Source organism: Chrysemys picta, chromosome 4, assembly GCF_011386835.1.
Source record: "Chrysemys picta bellii isolate R12L10 chromosome 4, ASM1138683v2, whole genome shotgun sequence".
Lineage (NCBI taxonomy): Eukaryota > Metazoa > Chordata > Testudines > Emydidae > Chrysemys > Chrysemys picta.
Genome location: NC_088794.1, coordinates 11,141,863 through 11,167,372, shown reverse-complemented (window position 1 = coordinate 11,167,372; position 25,510 = coordinate 11,141,863). Strand labels below are relative to the sequence as shown.

At 50.3% G+C, this 25,510-nt stretch overlaps 1 protein-coding gene across 13 annotated transcripts in view; it reads left to right on the top strand.

Annotated features, from left to right (window-relative positions):
• Positions 1–132: 132 nt before the first annotated feature.
• CTNND1 (catenin delta 1) overlaps positions 133–25,510 on the top strand; it is a 56,975-nt gene continuing 31,597 nt past the window's right edge. For 10 of the 13 annotated variants that reach the window (XM_065591301.1, XM_024108305.3, XM_065591291.1 and 7 more), the window contains exons 1-2: positions 136–276; positions 611–669. The gene's annotated coding sequence lies outside the window, so the exon portion shown is untranslated. Of the gene's footprint in view, positions 670–25,510 lie in introns of all 13 variants that reach the window. The other 3 variants (XM_065591297.1, XM_065591300.1, XM_065591302.1) reach the window with 3 other exon arrangements.

Genomic DNA, 25,510 nt, shown 5'->3' with positions numbered 1-25,510 from the left:
TTATTTTCTACAATAAAGTTTTCTATTGGATAGTCCCGGGTCCCTCATTCATGTCTGCTTCCCATTGGAGCTCCACAGAAGCTGACATCACTTAGGGAAAGAGGGGTTGGGCGTTGGGCTTGGTTGGAAAGCTTAGTTTGTTACCATCACCCCCGCCAGCTTGTCTTTGGCTGGGTCGGGTGCAACTTCCATTTTAGGTGTTGGATCTGAAAGAGGAGGCGAGGGGAAAAAAAGCCAGAAAGGAAGAAGCGGCAGCAGATCCCAGAGGAGAAAGAGGTGGAGGGGGAAAAAATCACTACATTGGCCGCTTTGCTTTTTTTTTATTATTATTTTTTTTAAAACCAACACATATTGGCAGGCTTTTGCCAAATGTTTTGCCTCTTGCATTTCCTTTAGAAATTTGTTGGAAAAGTCCACATTAGAGTTTTGGGTGTGTGTTTGCAAAGAGACCATAAAAAGGATCTCACGGAGGGAAATTTTGTTGGAGACTGACATTGTCACCCTGAGAGATTAGAAGGGAAGTTATAGGGCAGAGGAACGGCCACACTGACAACTTTTTTATTTATTTTTGCTTTTATTTCTTCCCCCGGTACTTTAAAAAACCCACAAGGAGGAGAAACAAACTTATAGATCTCGCGAGTGCAGCTCCTGAGAAGGGAGAAAGCCAGGGTAAGAATCGTGTGGGTTTTTTTGTTTGTTTGTGTGTTTTGGGGGGCGGTTGGTAAATTCATCTTCTCTTGTTTTAACTCTTGTTGTTCAATTTGGATTTTTGTTCCTTTTGTACTGCAAGCTAACAACTCCTCCTGGATTGAGTTGTTGGGAAGCTGTTGTTTTTTGTGTGGTGTCTTCTGTGCAGGCTGGGGGAGGAATGTGATTGGGTTTGGAAAGTGGGGTTTTGATTTTATTTGCGCCCTTTAAGATATTTATTTTTAAAGCTTTGTGGGAAACTGAGTTGTAGGGAGGTTTTGCAGTTGATAAAGTATTTGTATTAAGTTGTATTCTGGTTGGGAGTGTTGCGGTCTGTTCTTTATGTCCAGATCCATACTTTCTGCTTGGGTGGATCCCATTTTTTTCCCCAGGTGCAGTTGGGTGGGGGCCTTTCTCCTTAGTCGTCTAAAAAGAATCCATCATGTTGAGCTAGAACCTCTTCTTAATTCTTAATTTGGAGTGGAGGTTAAAAAGAGTTGGGAAGGGGCTCTTTTTCACAGATCTGAAGTTCTAATCAACGATTTGAAGTGGGTGAGGAATGACTTCGTCTTAAAGCCTCTATTAAGTGTAAGCTTTCGTGGACTACAGCCCACTTCGAAAGCTTATGCTCTAATAAATTTGTTAGTCTCTAAGGTGCCACAAGTCCTCCTGTTCTTCTTTTTGCGGATACAGACTAACACGGCTGCTACTCTGAAACCTTCTATTAAGTGTGGCAATCTAAACCCGGTCCACATTCTACGCCCGAGACTTTGCTTATTTTAAAACTTACTGGGGAAGAAAGCAAAATTAAAAAAGGCTTTAAGCAAACTTCTTTAGGAACTCCGAGTCTAACAGACTTGTGTGGAATTTTTTTTTTATAAGGTTGTTTCCCTGTAACTTTCCTTAAGCTCTTATGTTCAGTCTCTTGGAAGTGTGTTGAGGATTGGGGTTTTTAGACGCTGCTAAGAATGTACTTTGTGTAGCCAGCTCATTGGGAACCAGGACGTTGGGCTAGTTTCTAGTCCTGAGAGTCGTCATCTGTAAACTTAACTCCTCCATTCAAAACAAAACAAAAGCCTGGAATTCGATACGGCACCAATTGCAACAAACTGGGGCAGAGAGAGTGCTACTGTTCAAAATTATTATAAGAAGTCTAATTTGTCTCCTAAGTGTAATTTTAAAAACATAATTTCTCTTCCCTTCACTTTGCTGTGCACAGATTGTGATGCCTTATGTTAGACTTAAGACTCTTGTGGCTAGAGATCCTGGGGGAATTTTCCGGGGGGGGGAAGGAGGGGGAAGCAGCAAGCAATCTTGTTTCTGGAAACTTGTTAAGACCCATGTCCTGCATCTAAGCACCTGTCTCTCTTCTCCACCCGCCCCGGTTTTGGTCTTGGGTGCATCAGAGCAAGAAAAGAGGGTGTTCTATTTAGAGAGTGGCTAGAGCAGGGTTTGGAAATGGTCTGTGGGTTTCAGTGATGGCTCATGTTCTATTTAGTACCCCTCCTATCTGGATATAAAAGGTTGGGGTAAAGGGGTAGCTGCTGTGAACAACTCATGGTGTTGACTGTAGTAGCCTTTTGCAGCCAGGGAGCCCAGAGGAAGTGCTCTGACAGCTGGGGGAAGAACACAGGCACTTCTAAAAGTAGATTCAGAATGACTCGGGAGTCCTGCGACTTTGTAGGTTGTAGTACTTCCCACTCCCAAAGCTGATTGCAATACCCTGTTCCTATGATCAATTTTGTAGTCTGTCAGTAGCACAGTGTACATAGGGCCTGGGGTGTGGCCTTGGGCTCACTTATTGCCTTACTGCGTTGTCTAACCCCCTCATCCTTGTCCTCCCATGCTAGGAGTTATGTTGGCTGGGTTCTGGGGTGTCTGTGCTTTGAGTGAAGCATGTAATCTTGACCTCCTGTCCCTCCCCTTCTCTCCCCCCCCCCCCCTTCCCAAGCTACCTTTCTGTGCCAACCTCCCAATTGGCACATGGAGCAGGAGCAAGACTGCATCTCTCTTTGGACAGGCGTTTAATGTTGGAGCAAGGGGTGGCTGGCATTGCAAATGGTATCCTGCTCTTTTCCCCCTGCAACATAGTTCCCTTTGTGTTGGAGTAAGGGAAGTTGCTTATGTGTGTTGGAAGCAGGGAGTATTTTTGGGTGTGCAGGCCTTTCTTGGGGGGTGGGGGGTATCCGGGCCCAAGGTTGTGTACTGTAAATCTTTTTAGTGATGCCTCCCTAAGATTTTGGCATATGGAAGGGGGGAAAGAGTTGGGAATTGGGATTAGGTGTGTGTGAGGAACCCTATGCAGATTAGACTAAAACTGGCCTGGGCAGATCTAAAAAGATCTCTTCCTAGACTCTCCTGTTATCTAATTTGCTGCCTCCTTTGTTCTTGCAGGGAAGGGACTGTGCCTCTAGGGAGGGTCAAAACTGCTGGGTGGAGCTCATCTATTCTCTTCCTCCCTCCCCCTCCCAAAAAAACCCCCAAGAAAACACCCCAAAAAATCCTGGTAATGTAGCAGCTATTTTATTTATAATTAAAAAAAAAAACAAAAAACCTTTTTCTCTGGCTCAGGCTAACAAGTGACATTGAAATGTCTCCAGTAAAGGAATAGTCCCACAGCAGCCTTGTTAGAGGGGTAGCCCTGTTAGTCTGTATCCACAAAAACAATGGGGAGTCCAGTGGCACCTTAAAGACTAACTGTTAGGTTTTTAAGGTGTCACCGGACTCCTCCTCATTTATTTTCCTGCTTTCATTGGCAGCATTTTTGTCAAATAGCAGTGCCTCTCTCCCCTCCTCACCCTGCCCCTTCTGTGCCTCTTGTCCTGAGGGACTGCTGCCGTTTATCTTACAAAGCTCTCTTCTAGAATTGGGGCTGTCATTTTTTTTTTTTTGGGGGTGGGGAGGGGGAGTAGTCTTAGGTATTTATATGGCCCCCATCACCATATATCTGAGCACCTTACAGTTTTCAATGTATTTCCCCCCCCCCCCACACACACACACTCCCAGTGCCCCAGTGAGGTAGGGCAGTGCTGTTATCTCTATTTTACAGAGTCTCTCTGTGCCTCAGCTTCCTAAGTCTTTGGCAGAGCAGGGACTTGAATCCTGGTTTTCAAAATCCCAGGCTTGTGCTCTACCCACAGGACCATCCTTCCCCTCCAGGAAGGAGTCTGTGGGTCCCCTGAGATGCCAGGATTCAGCATTCAGGCTCGATCATGTCTTGAATTCTGTGGGTGCCTTAATAGTAGGACAGAGGCCTTGAACGCTTCTTCCATCCCCCTCTCTTGCTTTGCTTGTAGTTTTTGGCTATTGATAGGATGGCGCATCACTGGGCACCTCACCGAGCCGAACTGGTTGGGGGGGGGGGGAGGGGATTCTTGGATCCTTTCTGTGCTTCCCATTCATCACTTGGAACAGGACTAGATGTGGCTGTAATAATACTTAGCCTTTCCCTAGTGTCTTCCACCTGAGGCACTCCAAGCATTTTAGAGACACTAAACTTAGTTTCAGTCCCTCCTCAGTGGCAAGAAAATATGGCTGTCCCAAATTTATGGTGGAGAAACTTGAAGTACAGTGATTTCAGCAAAATCACATGGTGAGGTGGTGGCAGAGCTGGGAACAGGTTCTGGGGGTCTTGAATTCCAATCCCTTCTGACTATAGGATTATACATTTTCTGTATTGTCCTTTCCTTCAGCTCCCCAAAGAAGTTGCTGCTTGCTTATTTATGGTGGAGCAGGGGATTAGAACTGATGCAGACTCAGTTTCCAGGTCCACTTTCAAATTCAAACTGGGTGCAAAGATGAACTTGGGGCTCATCCTGTTCATCTCACCCCCTGCTCCCTAATGCACATGGTTGTGAACCTAGCTGGTCACACCAGGTTTTGTGGTTTGGCTTTCTGCTCAGAGGCACAAGTCTGGAATAGCAAAGGGTGATGCAAGGCAGAACTGCGGTGTGTTGAAAGAACTGTTGGTGGGTGAGATAGGAGCTGGACTGGAATGACGAGTGCTTTAGGGAAGAGTGGGGAAGCCTGCATGCTGTATGCCCTGCATACAGTCCTGATTCTAAGCAGATAGCAAAGTAGGGGAGACTGTCACAAACACTGTTTGCTCACATGCTTAAAAGCAGTTTTGAACCTTGTCCTCTCAATGTCTGATTGACCTTGGTTGGGACCCTGTGCATGCAGATGACTTAGCTTTCCTTGTGCGGTGCATTCTTGCTGAAATCTTATAAGGAGCCTTTCTGGAAGGGTAGGAAGAGGAAAACAGCTGGCTTGGTGTGTGCTGGACAACTTTGCCCAATTCATGCGGGTTTTCTGTTATATGACTAGCTGTCTCCCTTCTGGCTCTGATGCTAGGCCTTGGTGCAGTAGCTGTGGAGCTCAGGAAGATTGATCTAGAGGACGGGGCTCAGTCATGAGACTTGAGTTTTATTTCTGGCTTGTGCAGTCTCCCCTAAGGGAAATTGAGGCACAATCGGTAAAAGAGGGGTAGCTCCCTACTTTGGAGGAGTCGTGAGGTTTGACTCAGTGTTAAGATCCTTGGACAAGTGTCATTTGTGGCTGCATCAGCAGATGTGAAGCTCGATGGCTTCAGTGAGCCTTTATCCTGGAAGAAAATGACCTCCTTTCCCATATAATTTCTTTAACAGCCTCTATTGCTAACAGTGACAGGTGGAATCAACCAACAGTTTGGGTTTATAAATGTACAGGTATGTTAGCTAATGGGATGATAAAACTCAAACCCGTTGGCTAAAATGGGTAGCCTTAGTTGTCCTGGGAAACGGCTCTGTGCCTTTCATAGGGCTTGACTGTCTGAGGTACATCAACTGTTGCTGGGAGGACAAGAATGTTTTCTGTAAGCATAATGCTCTTGAAAAAAGTCTGGATTTATAGCCCCTTATAACCAAAGTCTCCTGGATCCACATAGCAGACACAGGCCTGGCATAGCAGTAAAAGCTTCTGCCTTTGTGTCTCAATTCTGGGCCTAGCGTGGACAATCCCCCTACATGTGAACGGGGAGCTCTTGGCCCAGCTGGTCCTGGGTTAGAAGACCCACAGCACCTGGGGCAATGGTCACCAGTTTGTGTGGACTCCTCTCACTGGGAAATGGGCTGACTCCCACCTGTTTTCACATAGGCCACCAATGGTATCTACTTCCAGCCACTACCAACCTGTAGCCAGATTGGAACCAGGGCTCCAACAGACCTCTTCCTCCAGTGATTCACTTGCAAGTAGTGATTTAGTGAAGATGGTTGATGTTTCTATTGGATTTTGCTGCCAGGGGGACTTGTCCTGAGTAGAATTGCTGATCTTGTTAACCAAAGAATTTACTAAGTTTCTTGTTCCCTTGGGTCTTGGGTGGGGACAAGGCCTGGGGTTAGATGTGGTTATTGACACCAAATGGTCATCAAATCTTCTGTTCCTCTTAAAGGAAGAGATGAATTTCCCCATTGGTGATATCACTTCTTATTTAGTGGTCTGTATCAAACCACACAACAAAGAGGGAGGGAACTGAGGGGGTGGCTATAGAGGAAGAGAATGGTTATTTTTTTCTGCTGCTTAATTATCAGGCAGTGTGCCAGGGGAGAGGAAGAGACACTTGAGCTTTTAATGGGGTGCCATCTGTGCTCCTGCCCCTGCCCTTGCTTGTGAACAAGGAATAAGGACAGGTGTCTGTACCCTGATGCTCACAGTGGAAATTCCAGCTGTGAACCCTGGAAGCCAAATGTGACCGTGGTCATTGACGTCTTAGGCCTGGTCTCAATCTACAACTTAAGTTGGGGGGTGTGTGTGTGTGTGTGTGTATATATATATATATATATATATATATAATATAGCACACGCGCTATTGTAAGCGCGGCGCTGTTGTAAGCACTTGTATGTAGACCTACAAACTAAGGGTATCTCTGTCTGAGCAAGAATGATGGGAGGTATCCTTTCCCTGCTCTTACAGTTGTCTTCGTAGTGTAGGCAGATCTGGCTCCAACACTGTCATGCTGTTTAAAAACAGCTATTAACCATATCTTCCACCATGATGGCTGATGTAGATGTGTCCTGTGTGGTGCAGAAACTATTGCTGCTTGTGTAGCAAAGACTGGAGTGGTGATGTAGCACAGCCTCGAAGATAATGCGGTGGACATACCAGTGGAGGGAAAGAATAGCCTCTCCTCCAGTAACTAGAGCAGTCTGGCAAAATTTGGGAATTGGAGCGATATCTGGGGTTTCCTTGAAAAGGTAGCACACTAGGAAACCAAGCAGCATTTGCCAAAGCTGCAGTGAGACTGTTTTTTGCACCTCTTTTAAAATGGCTGTTAATGTTCCAGGACAGTTAAAAACCACTTCTGGCTTCATGCTTATCTGTATCCAGTGGACTTAACTTGGTAGGCCACAGATTGGGATGGGAAATGGGGGATGTTGGTGTCAGTCCATTGGCTAAACACGTTTGGACCAGACTTATCTCCATCTCTTCTTTCCCAGCCCTGGCTGCTCTACCCTTAATAGAAGCAATGCCCATTGTGGCAAACCCTGCTCAAAGTTCACTGGCTTCCCTCCACCAGCAAATCCTGGCTGTAGGAATCTGGAAACTGAATGAGATGCTGACTGAAGCCTACTGGCATATATCATTCCCTAGTGTGCTCTTTCAGCAGGCAGCTCTTTCATAAAAGTGGGGGTTGGGGGAAAATGGCCTGGACACCACTTCTCTGCCCACTTCCTTCCCTTCAGATTTCTCTTCTGCTTCTTGTGGCTTTGCAACTGCAGACGGGTTATTGTGAACAGATACATACCAGCTCCTGAAGCATGTGGTGTCCTTCCCCACCCCCAAGAGCTTAGGTGCCCTCTAGTAGAGGAGCTGTGTGTGGCCCAGGAGTACACTAACAACATGGAGGCTGAATTCCCATCCTGAATAGGAGCAGGAAAGTGCCTCTAACCCCAGAACCTGGGGAGGATTCTTCACCAACCTCATCTCACACTGCTTTCCATCTAATCCTTGGGCCTCTCTAATCAATGCAGGTGGCAAAACAAATCGTGGTGCTCCTTGATGAGACTCTTGTCTCCTATTGAACCCTTAAGTGGGGAACCCTTGCACTCTGTCCTGTCCTCCTCCACCACCATCCCGACTCCTTTCCTTACTTGGACAGGCTCTCTGTCTAAGAGAAAAGTAGGTTCTCTCAGCCAAAACAACACTGTATGGATAACTTCTGCAGGTGGGTGAGTCACGTCAACCTGAGAAAATACATAACCGCAAAGGCCTCTTTCCTTCACTAGATCAGTAGTTCGCTGATCTCGTTTGCATGTTTCTGGCATGCCCCTGCACTGTAGGAGGAGTGCATTCCTCAGAGCGTGTTACTGCATGCAAAGCTGCTGCTACTACCTAGCTATGTGATGTCAGGCAGGTTGATTTTTGTCTAGGGGGAAAGGGGGAGGGTGAAGTGAGTGACACTTTTCCTTTTATGAACTAAAATCCCATATCAGGGGCCCACTCCCTGGAGGGATCCTCTGTGATGTGGAAACAGTCTTGGACCCCAAGCCCCACCTCCTTTGAATGCTCCCTCTTGTCCCTTTAATTACCAGTGTCCTGTTACTGGATGTGGTCCTTGGGAGATTACATCAGAGAGTGACCAACAGGAAACCTTCTCTCCCTCCCCTGAAGCCTCGCCCTGTTTCTGTCTCCCGTAAATGGCCTGCTTGGAAGGCCACTCTGCTGGTCCACAAACACCTGCTCTGTGGCCAGTCTGAGAAGGGCTCACCTCTGTGTGCAAAACAGGAGATGTGGCTACAAGCCAGGTGCGGAGAGGGTGGAAGGAGGAGGGTCTCCATTGTATTCTTGCTCCCCAGATTTACGCTGTTGGGAACCAGCATAGGCATTCACTTCTGGCAGCTGATCAGCATCCCAGGTTACAACTACTAGTGCTTCAATGCCTAGTGTGGGAATTCTCCTACCTCCCCCCAAGGGGTGCTTGTGAGGTTAAGGGGGAGATGACCCCGATTTTGGGGACATCCACCAATGATGGATAGACATGAGGGGCTGCACACCTGAAAGATTCTTTTAGCTTCAATAAAGTGAGAGGTTTAAGGAGGCCAGTGGTGGGTGGAAGTGGGACCTATCCACAAGTGGGGAGTGTAACTCCATTGACTCATACCCTGGCACTAAAACCATGTGGGAGCATGGTGCCAGAGCGGATACTCCTGTTTCAGGTGTGAGTGCACTGCTCTAGCAATGCAAGGTGGCTATTTAGCATGCCCTTTGGAGAGGGGACATTCTCCGGCAGGGGGAGGTGGCCTGGGCTGGCTGCCCATTGTTCTGAGGGGACGGGTGGAGAGTTGGGTAAGTTTAGTGAGGAGATGAATCTTTTTGTTGGCACCTGATATAGTAGGTGAATTAAGGGTTCACTCTTGCTCCTTCTCCCCTTGTGCAGATACCTTGTGGCAGAGATGGCACTGTCTGTGTTGCAGCCTTGGTTTATAGTTCAATGTCTGTCTCCAGCCCTATGGAAGGGAGGGCATAGCCTGCCTGGGCAATGGGTGGGTAAGCCTGGCATTCTCTTCCATTGGTTCCAGGGAGTCTCCTCTCTGCACTTCGGGGGATGCAGGGAACAGCGCTTGGCAGGACGTTGTGTTTAGAACCTTGCGGGAAAGGAAAGACACAATGTCACTTCCTGTCTGATCAGGAAATACTGGTTTCCTTCCCTTCTGCCTCCACAGTGGGCAGGGAAAGCTGTTGGGCGGGGGGGGGGGGGGGGGGGGGAGAAGAGGAGGAGGGGATGGATGGGGGAGGGGATATACAGATGCAATGCTGGGGAAAGGTGCTAGAGCAACGGCCCATGGATGATGGAAGTCCTCCAGCTTTGCTGTGTGCCCTGGGGCAGGTAGAGGTGGGGCAGTGCCAGTGCTATTGAAGGGATGGGAAGCTCTCTACCCTGTTTGCTTTGTATTTTTGTTCTCTAACATCCATAATGATGCCATTCAGTCTTTATTTGAATAGGATAGATAGGTGCTGTGCAGGTCTCCTTCCCTCTGCCCTCATCTCAGTTTGCTGATGCACTTTAATCCTGACCTATGGCATCCTGTTGTTCCAGTCCTCCTCCTTGCTCACAGTCAGTTGCATGTAATTGTGAGCTCTGGTCTCAAATACTGTGCCAGATGATATATTCACCAAGACCGTTTTATTTTTCTTCTCCTGTGTGTGTGTGTGTGTGTGTGTGTGTGCGGTTATGGATCTCAGCAGGACCCTGGGGTGGTGTGTTATCTGGTGGTACATCCATGGTGTGAGGAGCTGTGAGTGCCCACGACAGCTCCACACCCCCAGGGGAAGGTGGTTACTGTTCCAAGTGGTGAAGTGAATCTTCCCCTTTAGTGGTGATTCAGTCTTTGGCTCTCATATCCTGCTCCTCCGATTGCTTTCCTTACCCAATCATTTCTTTCATCAGGATTTCTAAATCCGACTCCGAGCATGCGTGCATACACAGTTGGAACAAGGGGCATCCGATGAGGTCATGCTGAATTGAGCTAGGTTTCTTGTACCATCTTCTGATACCCTGTGTGACTGGAGCTGTGAGTCAGCTTCTGAGCATACCTGAATATGAGGGGTGGGGGAAGGAGAGGTGGAGATTTGGCAACCCACAGAGCATCCTTGCTTGTATCAAGCAGAGCAGCATGGTTTGTATGGAAGGTGATTCCCACCTCACTGTGCAGATTCCCCCTTCCTGGAAATGCTGTATAAGACTGACTTCAGCAACTCCCTGCCCACTACTCCCACACAAAACATGACTTCAGCCTCTCTAAACCACCTGCCTGTTTGTTCAGAGTGGTGAAACAGGAGCTCTGTGAATTAACTGGCAGGGTTTCATTTGAGGGAGATGAGGGATGGGCTCAGAGGAGGAGGTGCATGTCTGGGTGAGGGAATGGCTAGAAATCAATTATGAAAATGTCGTATTTTTCTAGCTGTTCAGCAGTGGAGGGTGTCCCTCCATGACTGAAGTTTGTAAATGGAAAGTAAAACTGCAGGGCTTTCTGAGAGGATCAGTCATTCTTCAGTCAGTGGGATGGTGGCAGAAACATGTGCTCCAATTCCTGCAACTGCTGTTCTTCTGGGATCTCTTTGAATTAGGTTAGGATGGTCAGTAATTCAAAACCCCTCTTCTGGGTGTCTGATATGGACCTTAAAGGTGGGCAGGAGCTTTGGAAGCTTTACTCTGAGGGAGTTTGCCAGTGCATTGCAAGCTGTGCAGTGCCCCCTGCAAATCGACTCCTGGTTCATCCTATTTCCCTGTGTGCCTTCATGCGTTCTCTGATCCCTCAATATACCAGATGCAGGGTAGCCCTCAGCATACAGGCTACAACAGTTGGTCAGATTAGCGCTCCTGTGCTGTAGCACCTTATTCTGCCCCCTAGCTGTGTGGTTTCCCCTGTGTCATGCTGTCCAAGAGGAAATGGCCTGAACCCAGTCGGTGAGATGTGGGGCGCACGGAGGGCTGAAGACCAGTGATGGCAGGTGAATGGGGCAGGAGTGAAGTCCATGTAACTTTGGCATCTGCCCACCAGCTCAATCGCTTTCCCTTCTGGCTGCTTTGTTCAGACTTCTCATATTGTCCCCATGGTGCAGTGCTAGGTGGCAGTTGTGACTGGCAGAGCTATAGTCTTGGGATGCTGGTGCCATGGGGACATCTTGGTGCGTGCTGTCCGGTGGCACTGCTTGTCCAGGCGCAGTCCCTTAAACTAGACAGCCCTCATTAACTGGTATTCCCAGTGTGAGATGCTGCTAGTATTGCAGCATCTGTTGTGGGTACAGATGTGAGTCCTCTGCAGAAGAGTCTGCTCTAAATCCCCTCTTAGATGCTGTGGCTCTGCTAGCCCTCCCCATCTGCTGCACCCTTCCTCTCAGTGTGAAAAGACCACACTCCTGACTGGCACGGTGTTATGTTGTCACCAGGGATCAGCCCTCCTCACCCTGAGGGACTTTGCTCCCATGCAGCTGATAGGAGAGGCCTTATCTCTAGGAACTTGTGGGGCCTCTGTTTGCTGTAAAGCTGTGCTAGAGAGGCTGTGTGGACTTTTCCATTGAGCATCTTTTGAGGAGTGGGGAGAGCAGGGAATGAAGGCAAGGGACATCCTAACCTGTAGGGAGATGGAAATGTTTTTTTCAAGGCTGTAGGAGGAAAAGGGGTGAGGAGCTTTGAGGCTGCTATGGGACAGGGTTCTGACCCAGAGCCATGGTGGGAGGAGGGGTTGGAGTATGGGATCTGGGGTTTTAACTAGCTTAGCTTCTTTGCTGTCTCATAAGGAGTCCCTGTAGGCACAGTGGCAGGAGCTGTTGAGCTGAACTGTAAATCTGTAACCTCCTCCCCGCCCCCAACCCCAGAGTCCCTGATTCTTCACCTGCTATGCCTGTTGTGAAATGGCCTCATCTCAGGCTGGCCCGAGGGGTGTGGGTGGGGGGCAGTGCAGTGGGGAGGGAAGGGCTGTTTTCACTGACAGGGAGCTGCACTGGGCGAAGTGGGAGTTCTGGCTGGTGATTGGCGGATGGGCCACTCTGGAATGCTCTGGCCCACTTCCCAGAATCCAGCACTTTGTGTTTGTTTCTGAGCCATAGGTCTGGTGCTACTGTGACAGGAAGTGGAAAAGCTGGGAGGGAGGGGGGGAGAGGAGACGTCTGAGTGTGTGCCTGTGAAATCCCTTTGTCCCCAGAGAGCAACTCCGCCTCAGCTGCAAATTCCCACAGAGGAGAGAGCTGCCTTTGTGCTGCTAAAGGGTTTCCAACATGTGAAACTCTTGTGCTGGGTGGGGGCTGGGAGTGTGAATCTTGACTTGGGTGCCCATGGCCTGCTATGTGGATCCTGCTATGCCTGGAAGGGAGGCTGGGGTGCATGGTTGCTGGTGTGGGGCGGGCAGGCAGCTCTGGGGTATCAATCCAGCACTCTAGTGCATGGCTCCTGCTGGGACATGGACCCTGGCATTCGTGTCCTGGTACATGGCTCAGGTTGGAAGATGAATTCCACTGGGGCATTTTAAGTGGAGGAGGAGCTGGCTGGGTGGATATTGTGCAATGAGACCCACATGCCCTCTGGGGGCTGGGGATGGATCTGGCTGAACTGCAGGAAGTGGGGAGCTGAGGCTAGTTCCTGTGGCTGTAAGATCTAGAATGCAGTGGTTTGGCTACTCAGAGCCACTTTCAGCATGGTACTGCTCTTTCCTCTCAAAGTGGGGAGCTCTTAAGGTCTGTTCCTAGCTGCATTGAGCCCTTCGGGAGGAGGGTACAGGGAGAAACAAGTAGCAGTTAACATGAAACCTGTGACAGGCTTCCCTGCCATGGCCAGTCAGGCCCCTGCTCCAGTTCTCTGCGACATACCTACTCTCAAATCCGAATGTGGAGAGGAGTTCGCTCTCCGATCTCTGAGGGGAGTCAGGAAGTGCCTGCAAAGGGATAATTCATCTCTGTCTAGACAGAAATGGAATAAATCACTTTTTTTTTAATTCTGCATTTTCCCCCCCTCCCACTCTGTATGGGTCCCCAGCTGTGCAGGGAATGGGGGGCATCTCAGGCGTTTTGTGTAGCTGAGCCCATAGCCTCTTGCCAAGGAGGGCAGCCCTTGAACACACGCATACAAATCCGCCTTTGACTGCTGGAGAGGACAGCTGCCCTGGAGCCAGATTGCTGACATACCAGTGGAACAATCTTTTCCCTCTGTTCTGCTGCCGACCCGCCTGGCTTCCTTCCCTTCTGCCAGCTCCACTTGGTTTTCTCTTCCCCCCTGCAAGTCGAGAGGAGGTGTAACTGAGTTACAGCCTGGACAGGTCAGCGCTCTGGTTGTGCTCCTGTTGCAATGGTGCTTGTGAGTAAGGTGACTGAACTGCCTTGGCCTGGAGGGATAGGGAAATGGGGGCGGAGGAGAGGTTAGAAGAAGCTTCACATGGAATGAATGCAGAGGTTGAATTTCCTGGGCACCCCAATAAGTGTGGGGGAATTTCTGCTGTTACTCGGTGGGTCTCTTGTGTGTCTAAAGCAGGGGTTCTCAAACTGGGGGTCAGGACCCCCTCAGGGGGTTGCAAGGGTATTACATGGGGGGGGGGGTCGTGAGCTGTCAGTCTCCACCCCTAACCCTGCTTTGCCTCCAGCATTTATAATGGTGTTAAATATATAAAGTGTTTTTTAATTTATAAGGGGGGGTGGGTCACACTCAGAGGCTTCCTATGTGAAAGGGGTCACCAGTACAAAAGTTTGGGAACTACTGAAAGGGATTTCCTCTCTGCAAGAGAGATGGCTTTAGGGACCTGCAGCAAACTGGCTCAAACTCTCCCATTCCACTTCCCACAACCTCCCCTGAGAAGCAGAGATCTCCACTGGTCTAGTCATTTGTTCCCTCTCTCCTGAGACCTCTACTTCCAATTCCTTGCCTGACTGCTCAGTCCCCTGCGTGTAGAAACTTATCCTCTAGACCTGACTACTTTAGGAGAGTAAAGTCCCATTCTTGAGTCTCTCTCTTGCTTGGGGGAGGAGGGGTTGCATCTATTTCCTCCTCCTCCTCCTCCCTTTTTCTTCAGCGCCCCCCCCCATGTGGTTTGTAAGTGCCCTGCCCTTCTTATCTCTCCCTCCTTATCAGCTTCTCCTAGTCCTGAGCCTTCCCCATATAAGGCAAGGTGAGGCTGTGGTGTGGGTGTAAGCAAGGATGCAGGTAATTCTCTCATAGGAGGAATCCTCATTGCTGGGAGGGGACGGGGAGTGTGGGAGAGGGAGGTAGCCAGACCGTTCTGATATCAGTGTGACTAGTCAGACCAGTCCTGTGTGTGTGACACACGCTAGGGAGCAGCTTTCTCTTTCAGTCCTAGGCCAGTGCTCTGCTCAGCATGAGATACGCCCTGAATCTAGCCAGAGCCTCATTGCTGAAGTGAGGCTCATTCCAAGGAGGCAGGCCTCTGTGGCGTTTGCATGAGTATGTGGTGTCTAAAACGCCTGCGTGTGGAGGATCCAGCCCTCCCAGTGGGGAAGCAGCTGACTGGGGGGCATCAGGGAGTGCAAAGCCCATGTTGTGTTTAAAAAACTGCTTGTGTTTTTTTATAACAACTTTCCTAAGAAAGTCCCTTTTACTTTCCTAGGGGAGGGTGTGAGGCCACAACAGTGGGAAGCAGAGAAACAAGTGAATGAAACAGAAAGCAAAGATGAGTTTCAGAAGCACCAAAGTTCACTTGGAGAATCTGAAAGCTGTCAAAGCAGCAGCCATGGAGACCAAAATTCTTGACCTCTCCATGGCCCAGGCTCTCCCTGGCATGTCTCCTGATAGTGCAAACAAGAAGGTGTTGGTGGCAGCATCTGTCCACTGAGAACTGAGCTCGGAGCCCCAGCACACTTCACTCAGCGCCAAACAGCCATGGTGTAATGTGGTAATAGTTTTGTGCTGACTGCTCTCTTCCTCCAGGCTATTCCAGAATCTCCTTTAGGAGGGAAAAAGCTAAAGGCCAAATAGTGTTCTGAGATATGTACTCCCTCATGGGCACTTGGTCTCTGGGTGCCGAGTCACTTCTAGATTGAACAGTCAGATTTCAAGCCAAAAATGTTCCTATTCTAGCAACTTGGCTATCTCCAGACTTTGAGAGTATGTTGGTGAATCAAAGCTTCTGATCTGGTGGTGCTTGCTGTCTGTTCTGCTTTTTGGGGTGGGGCTATGCTGCTAGTTGGTCCCCCTCCCCTTATGAAATTGACAAACTTTTCTTAACCTGAAATTTTGTGTTAAACATTTTTTGTGATAATTTGAGTTTTGTCAGTCATTTTGTTGTGTGCCCCGCCCTTGACCAGATCAATGGGGACCAGAATTGAGGGTCTCTAGATCTTTCAGGAGGGTTGGGGCAAAACAAACTGACTTCATGTGCTATTGTGAACTGAGTGTGTGGAAATTAGGTTAATTTTTTCCCCTCCATCTACTGTTACTCTAGACTGGAACTGGGTCAGGACTCCTAGGCTCTCTTACTGACTCAGTGTGACTTGCACAAGTCAGTTTGCCTCTTGGTACTAGTGTCCCAGTGGTATGCTAGGGTTAATACTTCCTTCATAGGGGAGTGATGGTTGATTCATGTCTGTGTGTTTATATATAAAAAAAAAAAACCCTCTTCAGAGCCTGTTTGGAAATGGGTAGAAGTCCCAAGGGGTTCTGTGTGTAGTTTTAAAAGACGAAAAAAAAAATCCCAGCCAAATCCTACTGATGACTAGGAGCGCCGCTGGATTAGCAGAGGTGAACCAGTGCAAAGTAAGCAAGAGTAATGCGCTACCACATACTCAATTTACTGACAAATGCCGTTTTTAATTTATTTATGCTTAATTTTTACAAAATGCACCATAGTATATGATTTGAATCTTGGTAACATGATGCTTCTGCTATTAAAGGGAAGGTCTGGGCTCCATTATCACTGATCTGAGAGTTATCTCTTTTGGGAAGATGGGATGGCAATTGACCTTGTACCAGCTGTTTTTTAAAAACTATTGCTTGATAACACTCAACCTGTAAACACCATGTCTCAAATCACTGGAGGAGGTTATTTGGAAAGAGCTCTTGGAGTAGTTCAGTCCCAAGCTGATATCATGGGTGTCTCCTGCCTCACCAGCCTGGCTTCAGGTGTTGGGGTGTAACATAAAGGATTCTTGATGTGTGTGTGTGTGTGTGTGTGTGTGTGTGTGTGTGTTCGTCCATTCTTACTTATGGTGTTGGAGGCCACTGATAGCATAAGCTCTTCTAACTTGCCTGGGGGTCTTTGAAGGAGAGTTTCTTCTTCGTTTGGAGAAACCCCCAGGGTTGTGACATGAGGTTTTGTAGAGGTGTCTGTCCTGGTCCTTGGATGACAGAACATCTTGTCCAGATGTCAGTCTCCTTTAGTTGGGGTGGAGCTGTTTCTGTGCTCTCGGAGTACTGAAGTGGGGAAGTTGATGTTCATGGAGGGGAGTTGGTGAGGTCATCTCCCACTGCTGTGTATGACCAACATCTTGCCACTATGGTTCTTGGTCACTGACTCCATTGCTGCATCTCAGTTCTCAGGTAGCAGTTGTGCAGTAGTTCTCATCTTGCAGCTTTCAGGTCAGCTTTAGACTATTTTCCTCTGAGTCAGACCTTGTCGGAGAGATCGCTGCCTTTGGGGCTTCAAGGCTTGGGGGCCCTACCCTCAGGGAACCTAGAAGCTTCATCTCTAGAACACAATGAACACCCCAACTTGAGTTGGATGAACTGGTCTGAGCGCACAAGTGGCGGGGGCACTGCAGATCTGCTTTAGAGCACGGGCTGGTTTTCACATGTAGAGCCTTTTGTGTGCTCTGGGACCTGGTTATCTGACAGATCTCTCTAATTCACCCTTCTCCTGGCTTGTTGTGTAAACCGCAATCTGCTAGGTTAATCTGTAAATTCTTGGGTTTAGACTCTCCACTGTTGGTAGTGAAGCATTCTCTGGAGGGCCTGAGTTCTGGAACTCACTCCTTCCAGCAATGTGCCCTGGAGTCTGAGTGACGAGGCTTATCTTTTTAGTTATTCCTCTAAAACACGGGTGGTTCTTCGAGTGCTTGTTCATGTCAGTTCCAATCAGGTGTGTACACAGTAGCTGGAAGATTCTCTCTCCTCCCCTCCCCAGCAACAACATAGGGTTAGGCTGGGCACCGCCTGGAGTCACGTCTTCATGACGTCCAATATAGAGCCCTGCCAACGCTGCCCCCCCCAGTTCCTTCTTGCCACCAATGACAGTAGCTGGAACTTCTCCTTGCTCTTCTCTTGCTTCGGCAAGTGGATTAGCAGTACTCTGTACGCTGTGCATAGTTAGTTTCCACTAGTTAGTTTAGTAGTTTCCTTAGAAGTTTTAGTTCCTGGGGGTTACACCCCTCCTCCCACATTTGTTGTCGGGGAATGCCACAATGCCTGGGCTTTAAGACTTGCCCAGATCTGCGCTAAGCGCATGCTGAAAAATGACCCCCACACCTCCTGCTTAAGGTGCCTTGGTGAGGGTCACCAGAAAGACCATTGCAAGATCTGTCAGGAGTTCCGACTGAGAACCATCAAGGAGAGGGAGCAGCATCTCAAAATCTTCCTTATGGAGGCAGCTGTCCGACCTCAGTCGGACCCAGGCACCGTGGATCCTGCTCCCAGCAAGTTGTCTTTTGGAGCAGAGCGCTCCAGCGCCATCTTCAAAAGAACCGGCGCTGAAGAGATGCCAGCAGGGAAGCTAGGCACAGTCATGCAACCTCTCGGGGTCATTTGAGTCTTTGGCACCGGTCCCAATCGCCGGCACAGAAGAAAGAGTTCGGAGAGAGGTTGATCTTCCTCGGCAAAACCCAGGGACCAGCCCCCAGTGACACCTCAGTCGGGCTATGACTCGGGGACTCATGACTCCTGCCCAAGCGAGGCAGTCTAGTCCAGGCCTGTCTCGCTCACCACACCCATCGGAGCATCTACCGCTCCTGTCCACCCCTGAGGCTTTTGAGGCTCACGGCGCCGTTCTAGCGAACAAGACAGGAGCGCGTCCTGGCACCGCAGGTCTCCTCTCGACACCCCCATGATCTCTTTAAGAGCGAGCCAGCGATAATGGCACACTGATCCCCATCACCTTGGCCAGCTCCACCACCCAGAGAGTATAGTCGGTCCCCTGCTTCTCGATGCTCTACCTCAAGAGGAGCAGTGCCACCCTGGTCTTCCTAGTCGGAGTCGGACTCGTACCACTACAACTATAGCAGGAGCAGAAGATCCTCCTCATGGCACCATAGGTGGTCCTGCCCAATGCAGTGGGCCTCTCCGTGGCAAAATCCACAGCAGTGGCCTTTTTCAACTCCATGGGCCTTCCATCAAGCCCAGGGTCGGAGCCAGGGATCCCACTCAGGTGCAGCATCAGTGGCCTCCACAATATTCGTCCTGCCACAGTTGGGACCAGAACTAGTGCCTCGGGCATTAACGCTGACACCTGCGGCACTGTTCTTGGCACCAGCGCCGACTGCAGTACCACAACCGACGGCTTCGGCACCGGAGGCATCGGGCAGCCTCCATCACAGCCTCGGCGCAAGACGCAGCCCCGACACCAGCACCAATACCACCTCCGTCATTGGCGCCAGCTGCCACAGTGCCCCCAGGAACCTCACGCTGCACCAGATGCTGGCACTGCTGGCGGTCCTGATGCCAGCACAGACACCCGTGCCTTTTGCACCTGCGGGACCAGGCCAGCCTTCTGCTTTTCCCACTGGGTCAAGAGATCCCTCGGGTGGGTCCAGTAGGGAGCAACCACCTACCCTGGTGGTCTCCTTTCTCCTCACCAGATGAGGCCCTAGTGGGCACATCAGTTGCCCCAGCTCTGGAAGACTCCAGAGTGTTGCAGGAGCTGCTGCGCCGGGTCACCCAGGGTCTGGGCATTAAGGGAGAGGAAGTTGTGGATGATGTGGACCCTATGGTGGACATCCTGGCTCCTCTGGCCTCACCCGTATTGCTTTACCACTAAAAAACAATAACGGACATGAACAAGACCCTTTGGCACACCCCAGCCTCACTGCCACCTATAGCCAAGCACAGTGAGTACTTTGTGCCCTCCAAGGGCTATGAACATCTCTTCCCGCCCCCAGCCTGATTTCCCTGGGGGACGCCACCGCTAACCAGTGGGAGAGACAAGGATTTAAAGGCCCTTTGCCCGAGAATAGAGACGCCAAAAAATTAGACCTTTTCAGGCGAAAGGTTTATTCCACAGGGGGACTGCAACTCCTGTATATCCAATCAACAAGCCATTGTCAGCCGATACACCTACAATGCCTGCTCGGCGATGGCTAAATTTATGGAGTTATTCCCCTCGGACTCCTGCACTGAATTTTCGGCTTTGGTTGAGGAAGGGAGACTGATCTCCAGAGCCTCCCTTCAGGCGGCACTGAACGGGGCAGATGCAGCAACCAGGTTTATGGCTACTGGTGTGGCCAGGAGAAGGCGCTCATGGCTCCAGGTTTCTGGCCTCCTCTGAAGTACAGCAAACTATTTAAGACCTGCCCTTTGAGGGTGAGACTCTTTTCTCAGAAAAGTCTGACAAAAGGCTGAACAGCCTTAAAGATTCCAGAGCTGCCCTGAGGTCCCTGGGCCTCTAGACTCCCTCCACACAGCAGAGACATTTCTGCCCACAGCCCCAGCAACAGTTCAGTCAGCAAAACAGCCAAGACAGGTCCAGAAGGAGGAATCGTAACGGCGGGAGAAGGCAGCACCAACCTTCTGGACAGGGCTCGGGACAACCCAAGCCATCTTCAAGGTCCAAGCTGGCTTTTTGAAGGCACGGTTGAGGACGGTGTAGCACATCTAACAATGGATCCATCCTGCCTTACCTTCTCATCCCGAAAATCCCCTTTCTACTGTGCATGGTCCAGTATCACCTCTGCACGGTTGGGGGGGGGGGGGGGGGATACACCATCCAGTTCTGTGCCCTTCTGCCCTTTCACCATCCCTCTTCAGGGACCCTTCCCACGAGCAGTTCCTTTATTGAGGAGGTGCAGTGGCTCTTATCTTTAAGGGCAGTGGAGGAGGTTCCTCAGGAGCACAGGGGCGAGGGCTTCTATTCCCAGTATTTCCTAATACCGAAAGCTAAAGGCGGCCTCAGACCCATCCTGGACCTGCAAGAACTCAACAAGTTTGTGAAGAAACTCAAGTTCCTCATGGTCTCTCTGGCCTCCATCATTCCCTCATTGGATCCAGCAGACTGGTATGCCACCCTCGACTTGGACGTGTACTTTCGTATCGCATACTTTCATATCGCGATCCCCCAACCCCACAGAAAGTACCTCAGGTTTGTGGTGAACAATACCCACTACCAATTTACAGTCCTTCCGTTTGGCTTGTCAGCAGCATCTTGTGTCTTCACCAAATGCATGGCGTTTCTGCACAGGCACTGGGTACAGGTGTATCCTTACCTCGACGACTGGCTGATCAAGGGCCGCTCCAAGACCCAAGTGGAAACTCAAGTCTGATGAATCTGAGCCACCTTCAACAACCTGGGTTTTCTAAGTAAAGCCAAATCGACTCTGTTCCCGGTCCAGAGGATAGAATTTATTGGGGTAATATTGGACTCGACCCAGGCCAGGACATACCTACTGCAAGCAAGATTTCAGGCCCTGACCGATATAATTCGAGACCTCAGATGGTTTCCCACTACCACAGCAAGAAACTGCCTGAGGTTTCTCAGTCCTATGGCTGCCTATACCTGTGTAGTGCAGCATGCCAAGCTCAGGCTTCGACCACTCCAGTCGTGGCTTGCGTCAGTGTACTGCCTGGACAGGACAGTGACCCTGCCTCGCCTGGTCCTTGACTCCCTCCTCTGGTGGCTTGAGCCTCAGGAGGTATGCTCAGGCATCTCCTTCACCAGTCCATAGCCATCTCTGTTGCTAGTGACGGATGCATCAGACTTGGGCTGGGGTGCACATCTGGGAGACTGCAGGACTCAAGGCCTCGGGCGGATCTGGCTCTCCACAAAGAGCGGTGTGCCTGGTGTGCCAGACCTTCCGAGCATACTTAATGGAACCATGTGTATTGGTCATGATGGAGAACGCTACAGCAATGTTCTATATCAACAAACGGGGGTGGGGTGCATGGTCCTTTCCCCTATGCCAGGAAGCCCTCAAGCTATGGGACTTGGGTAGAACATTCAATATACCTGCAGGCGTTGTACCTCCCCAGGGTACAGAACGAGCTGGCAGACCACCCCAGCAGGTCCTTTCACAGCCACAAGTGGTCCCTTCGCCTGGACGTTGAGATTTCAATCTTCCAGAGGTGGGGCTTTCCCCAGATAGACCTATTCGCCACTTGATACCACAGGAAGTGCCAGCAGGTCGTCTCCTTCCAAAATTGCGGCTTGGGCTCCAGTGCAGATGCGTTCCTTCTCCATTGGGGAGGTTGCCTCCTATACGCCTTTCTGCCCATACTGCTCGTTCACAGGGTACTCAAAATCCAAAGGGAACGAGCTCAGGTCATATTGATAGCGCCAGCCTGGCCCATCAGCACTGGTACACATCTCTCCTAGACATGTTGTCTATAGATGCCCCAATCACTCTGCCCAGACCTTCTGTCACAAGATCGTGGTTGTCTTCAACAACCAAACCTCAAGTCGCTTCACCTCATGGTGTGGAAGCTCCATGGTTTAAACCTGATGGAGCTTTCCTGTTCAGGTTAGGCAAGTACTTCTTGGCAGCAGAAAACCCTCTACGAGAGACCCGTACCTTGCCAAGTGGAAGAGATTTTCAATCTGGTCAGTGCAGCACCATTTGCCCCCGACGCTAGCCTCAGTGCCGCTTATTCAGGACTACCTCCTCCATCTGAAGCAGCAGGGGCTTTAGTTATCCTCAATAAGGGTGCACTTAGCCGCCATCTCGGCCTTTTACCCAGGCGAGGAGGGCCGCTCTGTGTTTGCTAACCAGATGGTCAGCTGGTTCTTAAAAGGACTCGACAGGGTCTACCCTAACGTCAATCAGCCTGTCCCTGCCTGGGACCTCAACCTGGTCCTCTCTAGACTCATGGACCCCCCACTTTGAACCGTTAGTGACATGCTTCCTGATCTACCTCTCTTACACGGTGGTGCTCCCGGTAGCAATAACCTCAGCCAGGAGGGTGTCTGAGCTCAGGGACCTAACATCAGAGCCGCCTTACGCCGTCTTCTAGAAGGACAAAGTTAAGCTCAGGCCCCATTCCTGCTTTCCTCCCGAAGGTTGTTTTGCAATTTCACATCAACCATGACCTCTTTCTCCTGGTATTCTACCCTAAACCACATTCTAGCACAGGGGTTGGCAAACTACAGGCCGCATCTGGCCTGTCAGACCTTTTACTCCAGCACTCAAGCTCCCGCTGGGGAGTGGGATCGGGGGCTTGCCCCACTCCAGCACTCGAGCCGAGGGGTGGCATTAGGGGCTTTACCCGTTCCGTGCGTGCTGTGGCTCCGGGGGTCTCTGGAAGCAGGAGCTGCGGGGACAGTGTCTGCAGACGGGTCAGCACGCAGAGCCACCTGGCCGTGCCTCTGCGTAGGAGCCGGATGGGGGACATGCTGCTGCTTCCGGGAACTGCTTGAGGTAAGTACCACCTGGAGTCTGCACCCCTGAGCCCCCCCATGCCCCAGCCCTGAGCCCCCCTCCTGCCCTCTGAACCCTTTGATCCCAGCCTGGAGCACCCTTCTACACCCCCAACCCCAGAGCCTGCACCCCCAGCTGAAGCCTGCACCCCAACCCTCTGCCCCAGCCCTGATCTCTCCCCCTGCTCTCCGAACCCCTCAGTCCCAGCCTGGAGCACCCTCCTACACCCCAAATCCCTCATTACTGGCTCCAGCTGGAGCCCTCACCCCCTCCCGCATCCCAGTCCCAGCCTGGAGCCCCCTCCTGCACCCTGAACTCCTCATTTCTAGCCCCACCCCACAGCCTTCAGCCCCTCCCACACCCCAACACCCAATTTCATGAGCATTCATGGCCCGCCATACAATGTCCATACCGAGATGTGGCCCTCAGGCTAAAAAGTTTGCCCACCCCTGAGCTAGCACAACAGGGCTCCAAGGTGCTACTGTGATAAAGGGGTAATAGCCATGAACACTTGGTCTGCCAAGGTTCCATATTACACACACTCATCCGGAGGAAGATTGTACCTGGTTTCTGATTGGGGAGTACTTGTGCCAGCGTGGCGCTGTTTATATCCATTAGTCATGGATACTTGACAGGCCTGATCTGGTGGACTGTGTGTTTGATGCAGTCTGGTCCTCAGGGCTGAGCCTGAACAAGTGAACCAGACTGACATGTGGGTGTCTGCGTCGTCTGGAGTGCTGCTCACACAGATGTATTCCACCGTGGGTAGAGGGAAGCAAAGGCACCATCTTGTTAAGTGCCCTCTGGCTGGCTGACTGGGAACACTGATCTCTCTACAGTGCTGGTTCTCCCCCTGAGCGGAGGTGGGGTCATAGATTTCAGGGTATCACAACTTTCCCTCAGTGTCATGGCAGGTCTGACCCTTGTGTGGGCTACTGTTTGGAAAATGCTGGCATTGTAATTTTGGTCAGAAGGGTGCCTGGCTGAGTCTTGGAGAAGCCCAACATGACTGGAATAAGGACACAGTGGGCAAGGAACTGAATTTTCGCCCCTTCTCTGTCTCTCGCAGGCTCTAATGTGAAGGAGACAGGAAGGAAACTGCCTCATTACTGCTACATTCCCATAACTTGTACATCATACTCCTAACCATTCTGTTCATTGCATTAAGTTAGGAACTAAAGAACAGGCTAAATGCATCTGTTAAAACCAGATTCCCAAAGGACATGGGCTTGCTAAGTATGCGCTTGTGCAGATCATGCCAGTGACAGCAGATGCCCATCCATTTGGGCCTAAGCTGGCAGCTAGGCAGAAGGCTGCAATATCTTTTAGGTACCTCTTACCATAGTATTTTGAGCACCTCACAATCTTTTAAATACTTATCCTTGCAACTCCTCTGATACAGGGTGGCGCTATTAGCTGCTCTGCCTCAGTTCCCTCCTGTCAATAAAGATAAATCTCACCCAAGGTCCAGGCAGGAGTCTGTGGCAGAGGAGGGACTCGAACGCAGGGCTCCCAAGTCCCAGGCTCATCCCCTGACTACTGGACTGTCCTTCTTTCTGCTTTGAAAACTACCTATTACACATGGCTAACAGGGCAGCTGATGCCAAGGGAGGAAAGGTGGGGAGCTGTTGTCACAAATGTGCTATGAAGAGACAGGAGTAGCTGTCTAATAATGACACTGCTGGGATTGGGGGGCAGACCCCTAAATAAATGGTCTCTGGGGAGGGGGTGGCTTTTTCTCCAGGATGGAGCACAGGACAAAATTCTGCTCAGGAACTAACACTGGAAAAGCAAAACGAATAAGTCAAAGGTTCTGGCAATGGCTTTGAGAAGCCCCTGGGCTTATGGGACCCAAGGGGTGTGATTATGCTCAGGCCTTGGAGACGGAGCTGGTTTTCTGTGTTTTCATTGGCTAGCACCTCAGGGCAGTTCTCGCCCATTGGATAGCGAAGGGTGGGGGAGGTTTGTCTGTCAAGTCAGCAGCACTGCCCTGTCTCAAAGCTTTGGCTTGCAGCCTCTCTAAGTACAGGTCTGTGCCCCAGTACCCCATAAATACTGGAGTCCATGGGCAGACTGGGGCCCAGCCCTCACCCTTGCTTAGAGTGGCAGTGGAAAGTCACTCACACCAACCATTTGGGGCTAGCAGGCAGCCTGCAAGCACTCGTCTCTAGACAGACTGAGGCCTCTTTCTCACCCCAAAACCATGACCCAGTTTACATGTGGAAAAGGGGCCCATCCTGGAGGAGGGAGTATTCCCCCATTGAGCAGAAGAGGGGTGTGTGTGGGCGGGGGGAGGGCACTAAGACCACTCTGGCAAGCCATAATAAAACTGTTGCATGCTCCCGAGCTGTGTCAGGCTTTCTGTGGGCTCAGACTGGTGTCGCAGCATCAAGATACAGCTCAAAGATTTTCTTAATCATGAAGGCTTGAAAAATGACTTATTATTATTATTATTAACTGAAGCTTAGATCTTGATATTGCATGATGCCAGCAGCTGGGCTCCAGGTAGTTTCTAGCTTATGCTGGGATCTCCCTCCCCCACGCCCTTGCAAAAGCCCAGCAAGCCTGTTAGGTTTTGCAGGTACCTATCCTCTTGTTGCATTGCAACCCAACTGGACTAGGATGAGTGCTGGAAGATAAAGCAAACTGACTTGTGTGTTGGGAGAGGAGGCAGTGCTGGTAGGGATGGGTGTGTGCATGCATATCATGGTCTCATCTGCTCGTGCGTAGCATGTGCCCAGCAGTAGAACTGGATTTTTTTTATTGGTGAAGGAAGATTACAGGGCGGAGGCC